General features: G+C 43.3%; 1 non-coding gene across 1 annotated transcript; it reads right to left on the bottom strand.

Annotated features, from left to right (window-relative positions):
• Positions 1–231: 231 nt before the first annotated feature.
• Positions 232–313, bottom strand: trnas-gcu (transfer RNA serine (anticodon GCU)). Its single transcript has one exon. It is a non-coding gene; the product is annotated as a tRNA-Ser (tRNA).
• Positions 314–12,766: the final 12,453 nt, after the last annotated feature.

Here is a 12,766-nt window from a genome sequence, read left to right as displayed (position 1 = left end):
CTTTCATACGAAAAAATGTTCACAGCAACTTGACTTGAAAAAGAAAATCGCGCTCCTTTTCATTATCCCAATGCAACCGACATTGCAATGTAGTTTAGTCAACAGGCTCAAACTATTCTTTGAGATTTTTGTCATAGCGTCAATGCAGATAAAATGACTATTAGAAACCCAGTTTTCATACAACAGCTGTGATCATCTGAAAACAGCACCATTGAAAGCCATTCATGACACCGACGAGAGTGGGACTCGAACCCACGCGTGCAGAGCACAATGGATTAGCAGTCCATCGCCTTAACCTCTCGGCCCCCTCGTCACGGATGCACAAAAAGCTATGACCTTATGAATAATTGAATTTCGTAAATCATGCAGAGCAGCAGATATTTCTCTCTGGTGTTGGTGAAATGAGAAATAACACAGTACGGTTCCAAGACTATGGTCTGACCCCTGGGTTGTGGGGCAAGTGCACTCCCACTGTCACACTATGCACATAATGATCTGAACAAATGTGAGGAAATGAATATGTAACAAGGTCTGTTGAATTCTGTGAAGATTTGAAGTCAACGGAATGAAGAACCCGAGACAGCAGGAGGTTTTCTTTCAATAAAGAGTTGGATAGAACTCTGAAGGATCGTGGAGTCAAGGATTATGGGGATAAGGCAGGAACAGGATACAGGTTGAGGATGTTCAGCCATGATCATAATGAATGGTGGTGCTGGCTCGAAGGGCAGAATGGCCTACTCCTGCACCTGCTGTCTATTGTCTATAAAATTGCCTGTGAGGAATTGTTTTCCAGACTGGAGGAGAGTGCATAGTGCTCAATGTCATTATTCGGAACACCTAACTTCCGCTCAGATGTTTTTGACACGCACTTGTGTACAGGACAGATAATTTCAAAATCCAAATAAGGCTAAAATGACAATTGAACTCAACAATGCAAAAACCATGATCTGTATCATTTTCCTGGGCCGTGCGACACCAAGTCACTGTATGATCACAGCAACACAGTGAGCAAGTGTCAGAAGGAAAATGAGTGCAGTGTCAGAGCGCATACTGGGAGCAACAGTTGACAGACGGGGATGTGCATATCCCACAACAGGAACACTTCCCAAACAGCGGACTGCGGTGGAAGGATTCAGAGGGAGTTTACACTATGAAATTCGATGCCAGAGACACAATGGAGATCTGTCATTGAGTCTGTTCAAGATGAAGATTTTAAGATTTCTACAGATGCAAAACAAAATAAAAAGCTTATGGGTTAGTGAAGGCAAAAGATGAAATTGTACATTTCATCAATCTACCCATCTTTACAATGAGGACCTCACCACTTTCCTCACACGGGGACAGAACCACTGGTGAAGATGATCATATAATCCCCGTTACTAGCCATGGAATCAGAGAAAGTGGGTTTCCCAAACGTTAAGGTAAAACCAGGAATGTGCAGGTAAGCATTAATGTGTTGCTCCTGTGCTGAAGGTGACCAATGCACGGTACCTCTGTTCCAGTATAGTGGGGTGTGCTGTGCCGAAGTTTTAATTTTGAGCCTTAAATGGAGCAACTTCAATTTATCGTCGGCTTGAGGGATACAGACAGAAGGTGATATTGAACAAAGCCAAGTTGATGGGAAAATACCGGTGTTTGTGGATTGAGAAACGACCATTTCTGGATAATGACTTTTTGATCAACAAACATCCTGCAAGTACCTAAAACGTGAACAGACATGTGTGGAGAGAGAGCCGAAGGTGATTTTTCAGCAGATGGATAACGTTTCCCAAGTGCACTGCGTTAAATTCCGGGAAAATAGATGTTGAACTGGTTTCATGTTACACAGTTTTTTGCAAACTCACAAACGTTATTGCAATAATAAAAACAGAAATCACATCGGACCGTTTGAATATTGTATTGAACTGAATTTTGGTCTGAGCATATTTCATCTTAAATGGCGTGCTGCAGAGAAGTACAGAGGGTTAACAATACAAAAGGACAGAGTCTTCTTGGTGGATTTCTTGAATGGAGTTAAGAATGTACGAAATGTACATAACATCATGTGAATGTGGTCAAATCTTTAAAGTAGGTGTTGCGTCTCCAAGTGACGATTCAATTCCTACTCATTAGGATATAACTTCTGTCTGCAGTTATTTTACGACATCAGCTCCATTTACAGAGTTTCACCTTGAATAATACGCCACACCTTACCAATCCATGAACTTGTTATACTCAGTCATATTCAGTTGTACGTGTTCATGAAATATCTTTGTATCTGAAGTGAACAAATTCGAAATTGTTACGCAATCACACTGACTTTCACTCAATGATAAATTCTCTCCTTGTACGTTTGTTAGTGTATCTTTTAAAACACTCTGAAGTCAGCTTCTACGTTTTATTTCTGGAAAGTCGTTCACGATTTAAATAACTCTATTGAGTGGAAGAAACTCTCATCCAAACTTTTCTTAATCATTCACTAATGGTTTTCAAGCTCTAACGAAAGTTATTGATTCACTGGAAAGAGGGAATGTCCCCAATTTATTCATTCAAACCTCGCGTTATGTGAAAATCTCATTTGTTTACATCAAACTTGCGTGTTTCTGCTCCAGCATTTCCAAATCTCGTGAATAAACTCCTTCATTTTTTCTTTAATCCCGTTTATATCCTTTCTGATAATTTTATGTCTCAGAAAACAACGTCACTTAGCTTTGTAATATCTTGCAATCCAGGAAACAGTGTCTGTGCCCTTTCTAACTTCTTGACATGTTTTTGGTGGATAATGAGGACAAGGATTGCACACAATGTTCCCACTCAGTATGACCAAAATATTTTGCAGTTACACTATGAACTCTTTGCTTTTTAAATATGACGCCTCTATTTATAAACTCCAATAAGGTAAGTTACTATCTATCCAGTTCATGAACATCGTCTCCATGGAGACGAAAATTTTCTATCACTTACTTTATTCTCCCTCAGAATGTCTGAAAGGTTTGTAAGGCCAACATCTCTAAATCCCCGTGTCCGGAGTCAGTCTCAGCTATTTCTAAAGGCGACTGAAGTTCAAATACTTCATAGTGTGTCTCCCGTCATTCCAGTGCAGACTGGTTCTGGACAGTAAATGCCATCACCAAAGGCGACCGTGGATCTGAAATCAACAGTTTTCACATTGTAATGGTCGTAGCTATTGTGTGTCGTATGTCCATGTTCTTGTTCAATTTGTTCATCATTTCATGGGTCCCTGTAATGAATTCTACTGAAAGATTAATTTGTGAATGGAGACATTCCCTTCACCACTCATTCGAAACTCCATGGAACAGTGAAAGATTTTACTCAGACGCTTCCTGAGGACAGTCCTGGCATGACTGGGATGAATCAGTGAACATTCCCCACGTATCCTCGAAGGCAAGGATTTCCTTTTCCATTTTAGGAGACCATTACAGCACTGAGTCCCATGTGTGCATTCATTAAAACCAAAACAGTTGCAGCAAGACTTTAAAACTAAGATTTTGCAATCTGTTGGAATTGGTTGTCCCAAAAAGTACATTTCATATTATGGTATGTTTGCAGATGAAGGCACTTTCTTTATCTTGAGCAATTATATTTCAGTTTTGTCAAGAAATTATCATTCGCTGTTCTCTCTTTCCCTTTTAGTTTCCCGTTTTATATCCCGTATTTTATCAGTTTATCTTAAGTTTTCAATAATTTCAATCGATCTCGCTCCTGATTACCAATCCGAGAGAATGCCACAATTTTGTCAATTTATATGCAGTGCCCCTGTAGGGCGCGGTGACCAAGTATAAAGGCATTCGTCACGTGAACCAAATAAAAGAAGCCGCCTGGTGGAATCTGGCCGTTCTATCACAGTCATATTTAAAACATTTAACGTAATCTTTAGCCAAATAATATTTGCAGTAAATAAGAAAACAAAAATGAAAAAAAAATTGCTGATGTTGAAAATCAAACAAAAACAGACGTTGCTGCAACATTTCAGGACGTCTGGCAGCATCTGTGTAGAGACGGACCCAATGGATGTGAAACGTTAACTGTGATTCATCTGCACAGATGCTGCCAGCACACCTGTGATTTTACTGCAATTTCTGTTTTTGTTTTAGATTGGCAGATTTTGTCGCAGTTCATGAGAACAGTGCTCAGTAGAATCAAACAGACAGCATGGACCTGGTAGTGTGAAATGAGACAGTAATAATGAATGAGTGGAGAGTGTTGTACTGGAAAAGCACAGCAGGTCAGGCAACATCCGAGGAGCAGGAGAATGAACGATTTAGGTATAAGCCATTCATCAGGAATTAGGCTTGTGAGTCGGGCAGAGGAACAAAGCTGAAGCCAGGTGCCAACTCGCAGGCACCTCCTCCTACAAACCACGATCACAAACTCTCCTCCCCTCACCAAACCATCATCTCCCAGACCATCCACAATCTCATCACCTCTGGGCATCTCCCATCCACAACGTTCAACCTCATTGTCCGTGAACCACGCACTCCCCGATTCTACCTCCTTCCTAAGATTCACAAACCTGACTGCCCCAGTCGACCTATTGTCTCATCCTGAGCATGTCCCATCCGAATCATCTCTTCCTACCTCGACACAATCCTCTCTCCTCAGTTCAGGAAATGCCCACTTACATTTGTGACACCCCTATGCACTTCACCTCCTCCAAGAATTTCGTTTTCCCGGCCCTCAACGCATCATCTTCACCATTGATATCCAGTTCCTGTACAAATCCATCTGCCATGACAGAAGTCTACAAGCCTTCCATATCTTAATCTCACACCATCCCAACCAGTACCTTTCCACCGACATCCTCATCCACCTGGCTGAACTGGTCCTCACAATCAACAACTTCTCTTTCCAATTCCCCTACTTCCTCCATCAAAACTGGTAGCGATGGGCACCCGCATAGGACCTAGCTATGCCTGTCTGTTTGTCAGATACACGGAACTGTCCATCTTTCGCAATTACACAGGCACCATCCTCCACCTGTTCCTCCGCTACGTTGATGAATGTTTGGGGCCACGTGGTGCTCCAACGAGGTGGTTGAATTGCTCAACAACTTTGCCAACACCTTCCACTCCGACCTCAAATTTATCCGGATCATCTTGGCAACTTCCCTCACCTTCCTGGACCTCTCCATCACCGACTCTGGCGACTGACTATTTACAGACATAGACTACAAGCCCACCGACTCCCACATGTATCTAGACTACATCTCCTCCAACCCTATCTCGTGTAAGAACGCCATTCTTTAGTCCCAATTCCTCCACCTCCAGCACATATGTTCCCAGGATGACCAATTACACCTCAGAAAGAGCCAGTTGGTCTCCTTCTTCCACGATCACACTTTGCTTTCCCACGTGGTTGACAGCGCCCTCAAGTTCATCACATCCATTTCACACACCACCACCCTTGAAGCCACGCCTCTCAACGCAACAAGGACAGAACCACCTGGTGCTCACCTTATACCCCATCAAACTCCACATAAACGCATCATATTCTGCCACTGATGCCACCTCCAAACAGACACCACCATCAGAGATATATTTCGCTGCCCAGCCCTGCCAACATTCCGTAAAGACCATTCCCTCCATGACCTCCTCTTCAGGTCCACACATCCCCCCACCAGCCCACAACCCTCTCCTGGCACCTTTCACTGCCACCAAAGGACGGGTGAAACTAGCACCCACACCACTCCCCTCACCTCAGCCAAGGCCCAAAGGGATCATTCCACATCCAGTAGAAATTCACCTGTACAGCTACCAATGTCATCTACTGAATCCGTTGCACCCAGGGTGGTCTCCTCTACATCAGGGAGACAGGAAACCTTCATGTAGATCATTTCAGAGAACATCTCTGGGACACCCGCACCCACCAACTTCACCGTCCCGTGGTTGAACACTTCAACTCCCCCTCCTACCCCATCAAAGACATACAGGTCCTGGACCTCCTCCACTGCCAAACCATTAGCATCCAACGCCTGGAGGAGGGACGCCACACATTCCGGCATGGGACCCGAACACCACACGGGATAAATGTGAATTTGAACAGTTACCTCATTTCCCCTCCCCCAAGCACAAGCCTTCAACTCGCCAACGCCCTCTCGACCCATTCCATCACTGCTATTTCTGACCTATTTTCTTCTCCCTCCTATTCATCCATCTATTGCTTTCCAGCTATTTCCCCTTAACCCCACACTATTTCCATTTATCTCTCAGCCCGACTCACAAGCTTTATTCCAGATGAAGGGCTTAAGCCTGAAACCTGAATTCTTCTGCTCCTCGGATGCTACCTGATCTGCTGTGCTTTTCCAGCATCACACTACCAACTCTGATCTCCAGCATCTGCAGTCCGAACTTTATCCTTGGAATTATCAATGACCTTTGAGTGAATATATCCCTCGATTGCAGTGATCACAGTGTGACTGAGTTTTCCATTTATTTTGGGTGAGGGCAGGCTGGATCTGAGACGAGCGCTTAACATCTAAACAATGGGAATGGTATCAGATAGCGAAGTTAGGGCGGGCTGAAGTGAAGTGGAACATTCTGTCAGAAGATGGGTCAGTACAACTGTCCCACATCACCCAGACTGTAAAAGACACGCAGAAAGAGAAAATCAACTTCAGTGCAGGCACAATGACAGGTAAAGTGGAAAGGAGACAATACAACACACTGAGGTGCAGTGGAATTATATATGTAAAAGGATTCGATATATAAGCTACACCTTTACATATGGACTGCTCTCACGTTTGAAAAAAGGAATTTCCTGCAGTGTAACGGCGATATCTGCCTGTGACATCACAATGTTAAGAGACACTGACATAGTTTCTTCTGTAGCAGCGTAGCCTCGTAAAACAATGATCGTCCCATTAGCCAGAATTCAATACTTCAAAGCTCTCCTCTGCGCTGTACAACTTATTTGCTGCTCCTTTAGTCAGATCTCAACCGCTTCACTGTTAAACTCGTTTCATATTATCCCATTTCTGCTTCCTGCTTCACGGAAACACTTGAAACGTGAACAAATCCACTTTCCACTTTCACCAATCTTTTGCAACTCCCGAGTTGGCACAGGTACGAGTGACCGATTGGCCTTCTCGAGCGTTCTCACTCTGGTATGATCTGAATGATAAAGTGGACTGTGTCTGATCTGCAGAATGTCCCCACGCGGGACAGTGCTGTTTATCCCATCCTCGGGGACTGAGCTGTCTCTATTGGCAGAGTATTCAGCCATTTCCCTCCACTTGCAGGCATTATGAGAGGATGTAAGTGCGGATATGTTCTGAAGCTTCCTCTCACGGGCACAGACAGGTGCAAGAGCACCGCTGGAACTTAGCAACTTTGATTGTGAACTTCCTCCAAATATCATTTATTTAAGAGAGAGAGAAAGGTGCTGAGCTGGTGGGAAAGACAGAAATGGGCTGTGGACTCTCTTCCCTCAGTAAAATTCCAGTAAGTGCATTTTTGTGCTGCCCATTTGATATTGGGGATTCAGGGACATATTTCCCGATTGCTGGGCTAGAGTTCTGGCCACATTAATAAACATGAATTTAAGTGATTTTGTATCTTATTATGCATTCTTATCATATTACAATTTAAACTGAAATACAATTTACTTATGTTTAACATCCTTATATGTTTAGTATTCATGAAAACTGTGCAACGTCCTCAGATGTAAGAATGGTCAAGATTGATGATAAGTGCAGTATGTTTCATGTTGTCTGTATAAACTTCAGAAGGAAGTTAGTGAAGTGTATTTGAATCAAATTCTCTGCCGAACTGAAGCCAACCGAATGCAAAGCCCTGTGACAGTGATAATGTAACATTGTCTGTAAACAGGGAAGTGACCCACGGAAATGCAGCTTTCAATCAAATCAAATTTGCAAAACATTTTTCCCTGTCCCTTCCTGAGCCTGGTGTTCCAATAGTCACAGGTCAGTTGCTCCTCCTCTGCCTTAACTTTAATTTCAGGATTGCAACAAAACTAGAACAGGTTGGTCGAAGGTCCCAGAGGTACGAATAGCGCACGTTACAGGTTGGCGCTCTGCTGCTCCCGTGGAACAATTCATCATCACTTAACATCGTGTAAAATGCTGCAGCTGTAATTTCAATTATTATCTGAAGCTGCTTTTCCTGATGTTGATCAGGGATCATTGGTGCAACAGACTGAAGTGAATTTGAAAAATAACCTCTAATAAAGCAGCATTTATTGTAAACCTCCAGTTTCTGATTTGTGGGATTATACTGTATTTGGGAAATGTGTCAATTATCAGCAGGAAAGCTGTCCATATTCCACAGGCGATTATCCATCTGTGGATCGAGAAACAGAGGTAATGTTTTAGCATGATGACATTTTTCAAATCTTTGACCCTCCACTATATACCATTCTTGGAAAGGCTGTTAAACTCGTTTCTTGCAAACTCCCACAGCCCATTAAACTGTTCGAAAGGAATTAGATTTATCTCTTTGGGTAGATTGAATGTTGTTCGTGAATCTGGGAAAGTCAGAACAAATTGTTTTGCTGTTGTGCAGAACAGAGCGTTCAGATAGGAATAAGGACGAGTCTTTTTGCGGGGTTTTTCGTGCGGAGATCAGTGAGTATTAAATGGACTCAGTTCCGTTCCTGGTCATTGTGACCAAATGTTCAAGGCAACAGATGGCAATGATGATGATGCTTGACATCTACAGGGCCATTCCTACTCATTAGAATCACCATTGTATTACAGATCAGGTGGGTAGGAGAGATGATGATCCTTATGGCAACCTGAGACAGTGCGACAATTAATCCCACATTGTCAGTCTCACTCTATACCATAAACCAGTTAGCCAGCGGAGTGAGCTAACTGGCTTCCGTTTACTGTAAAGCTATAACAAACAGATCAGTATATTTACAATTTGTAGTAGTTCACATAGAACCAGCCGCGACACCTTTCAACACCACCAGCTCTTCTTATACTTAACTTCTTCAGTTGCAGTTGTTATGCAATTTCTTTCCAATGAAAGCTAAACAATTCGTGAGTGTGTCACTTTTGCATCCCCATCCAAGCAGCGCAGAATCCCTGTCCCTGTTAAATTCGCTCCTTGTGTGTCCGCATGTGGCTTTTCAAATATTCTGGAAACAGCTTCTAATTTTTTTTTCTTTCTGTAAAATCATCTCCGATTTCAATAACTCTCAGAATAGAAAGTACCAGCTGTAAACTTCTTTGTCGTTCCTCTCTGGTTTTGAAGGTCTAACCTTTAGATTAGATTAGATTACTTACAGTGTGGAAACAGGCCCTTCGGCCCAACAAGTCCACACCGCCCCGCCGAAGCGTAACCCACCCATACCCCTACATCTACATCTACATCTACATCCACCCCTTACCTAACACTACGGGCAATTTAGCATGGCCAATTCACCTGACCTGCACATCTTTTGAATTGTGGGAGGAAACCGGAGCACCCGGAGGAAACCCACGCAGATTCGGGGAGAACGTGCAAACTCCACACAGTCAGTCGCCTGAGGCGGGAATTGAACCCGGGTCTCTGGCACTGTGAGGCAGCAGTGCTAACCACAGTGCCACCGTGCCGCCCATCACTCAACTCAATGAGGGAATTTCCCTCCTATTTACCCTTACGTCAACCTCACATCAGCTGAAAAACCTCCATTAGGACACGACTCAGTCATCCCTGATTTTTTCCGCTTATTCTTCATCTATCCCACCATCCCATTAAACTCCTTAATTTCTTATCTCTTGGCTTTATCTCCCAGTAAATCTAATTTCCGTTGTCTCGAACGATTTTGTATCAAGGGAACTCTCACCATATCCTTCCTGACCATATTCCAATCCCCAACCCCCATGTATCTCATCATATCTTTATATCCCAGTAAATTTCGTCCTCACAAATGATGTTGGGTCTAATTCAACGCATGAACATTTACCACTATGCTATGCAATCTCATTGCGTTTCAGGAAAGATGTGGGCTATTTCGCTGACAGCTGAATCGATTGGCTGCAGCAACATTGGGTCCATTTGCAGTCACATAGGTGAAAGTTGTATTCATTTTTAATTTCTTCTCAACGTGTGCTGAAGTAACACAGTGAGGAATCAATTAATATGATAAGACATATATAAGGGGGCGTGTTAAATCTGAGGTTATGAGATCAGGGTCGTTTGAATAAATTAGACCAGAGATTGTTCAAATCTCAGTCTCATGAGAGTGACAGAGAGCGATGTTGAGCGTAATAGACTGTCTTGGCAAAACCCAGTGCTATGAAGTCGTGGGATATGTACTTTAAAGGGTGCTGAAATTTATGGCTAGCACAAGGAGTCCAGAACAAGGTAACAACACAACATTTGGTCGAAAAAACTAACAGCTTTGTTACATGGATAAAAAAACAAATTCGAATTCGCCTAATCAGTTTAAATTATGCCCCAATCAAGGTTTAACAATATTAAAATCAGTGAAACGATCCGACTGTTTGTGGAACAAATATCAGACATGTTGAACAGTTACCCAGAGTGGCAAAAAACAGCAAAGAGAGCAGCTAAAAGTCCAACAGAAGTCGGATGCTAGTAAGATCTACGAGAGGTAACTATCTGGAGAAAGAGATTACATAGAAAAAAGCATCGACACTGACCTGGAGAGAAAATCTACAGAGGAAGATACAACGAGAAGATTCGACAACTGGCTGGTTCTTAAATTTGAATATTTTTGTAAATATTAATGGGGTCCGGGTTGGGGAAGGCTTTTCAGACCAGTATTGTAGAGCAGAAGGTTAAAGACAGGTTTAGAGAAAGGAGTGTAAGTAGTTGTAAGTTAATAATTTTCTGTAAAATGAGGAAAGTGTGTCCAGTAGGCTAAGACAAAAGGTAGGGGGGAGGGACTTGGGGTACGGGCGTTGGAAATGCAATAGGTCGAAGGAGGTCAAGGTGATGGTGATAGGCCAGAGTCGGGTGGGGGCGGAGATGTCAAGAAGAAGATTGCAGGTTTGGAAGGCGGTCCTGAGTTCGAGGGATTTGACTGAGACAAAGTGGGGGAGGGTAAATGAAGGAAACTGGAGAAATCTGAGTTCATCCCTTGTGGTTGCAGGGTTCCTAGGCTGAAGATGAGGCGCTCTTCCTCCAAACGTCGTGTTGCTATGGTCTGGGGATGGAGGAGTCAAAGGACCTGTATGTTCTTGGTGGAGTGGGAGGGGGAGTTGAAGTTTTGAGCCACGGTGTGGTTAGGTTGGTTGTCCGGGTGTCCCAGAGGTGTCCTCTGAAACGTTCCACATGAAGGTGGCCTGTCTCCCCAATATAGAGGAGGCCACATCGGGTGCAGAGGAGTTACATTAGCAGAGGAGTTTAATCCGTTATGTAATACCAGTTTCTGTGGTTGCTGTGTTGTTTCGCTCATTTGTGTATTTTGTCTCATTAACGATTTTGAAGTTGTCCCCTCGACGCAAAAGTTCCGTGCTTTTGCACCATTCTACAAAACATGCAGTATGTCTAATCAACAGGGCTCCCTACAATAACACCCGACGCAGATTCAATCTATTTATCCTGGTATTGACCATTGGAAGCAGCACTGCGCACTCTCCTCGAATTTGGAAAACAATTCCCTCTAAGATAATGTAACATCCCCGCATTCAAGGGGATTTCATTCCATCGCCTTCAATTTCTCATTGAATCCGATTCAACAAGTTTTGTCACTGAGTCATTTATTTGTTTGTGTTCAAATCATGTGAGCAAAGGGTCACAGTTGGAGAGTGCTGGTCCCATAAAACAGAGGACAGCCCATACTCTGTGCACTGTACTCTGCTATTCATCATTTCACTAACAGCAGGTATCTATGCTCTGCAAAGTTTTCACGCCTGTTTTAAGAAGCAAAATAAACAGTTCCTGGTTTGTACTTTTGTTGTCACACAGACCAAGATTGTAAATGATGGAAATGTGCACTGGTCGAGACTGTCTGCTCTCCCAAATCCCTTTCTCCCCAGCAGGTGGTAAGATACTGGTCTGAATTGCTTTCTTCTGTTCCCTGTCACTCTGGAATGATATGAGCTGTGAAAAAAACTCTTCTCTGAGCTGGCGGTAACGTGGTAAAGTTTATGCACATCAGGTGCAATGTGCCTGAGTGACAGGACTCGCTGCAGTAACATCCCATGTTGACTCAGACAGCAGAGCCCTCGTTGTGAATTCGAGAAGTACACAGACACTGTTCCCGATTACTGGGAGAGATTCTCTCTTTCCCAGCATTTCTGCACTTTTCTATCTGTCTCAGATGGAATTATTTGGACAAGGTTCTGAAAAGAATATGAGTTCCTGTGCATGCAAGATCTCCCTTTTGTACAGCTTTCCAGAATTTCCATAACTCCCACTCCCACGAGCCCCCTACCCCATGCAGAAGCCGGTGTTTGGTAGGGAGTTGAAGAGCGCATTCACCTTGCTCTCCCACAACTCTGATTGCCAATAGAAGATGAGTTTGTCCAGCTGCTAGCGGGGGAAGGGCTGGCGCAGCCTCCTGGGAAAAGGGAGGCAGAATGGCAAGGAGCTATTGTTAAAAGCTCAGTGCTGCCTTCATTCCGAAACAAAAGAAAAAAGCATTTTTTAAACAAAGAGACTCACCTGATTTATAGATCACGCTTAAGGTGCGGTTATGGCTCGTTGGTCTTGGGTGTGATATATCGAGTGGGTGATGTACGTGTGAGAAGTGACACTTGAGCCCTGAAGCTTTGCATCCGGTCCCATTTTTGACTCAGAAAGTAATATTTTGATGAGATCGAGTTCAGATCAAGATACTGAATCTTCAAGAC

This window comes from Chiloscyllium punctatum, unplaced genomic scaffold, assembly GCF_047496795.1.
Source record: "Chiloscyllium punctatum isolate Juve2018m unplaced genomic scaffold, sChiPun1.3 scaffold_136, whole genome shotgun sequence".
Taxonomy (NCBI): Eukaryota; Metazoa; Chordata; class Chondrichthyes; order Orectolobiformes; family Hemiscylliidae; genus Chiloscyllium; species Chiloscyllium punctatum.
The sequence above is the reverse complement of the archived record's forward strand: the minus strand, read 5'-3'. Positions and strand labels throughout refer to the sequence as shown.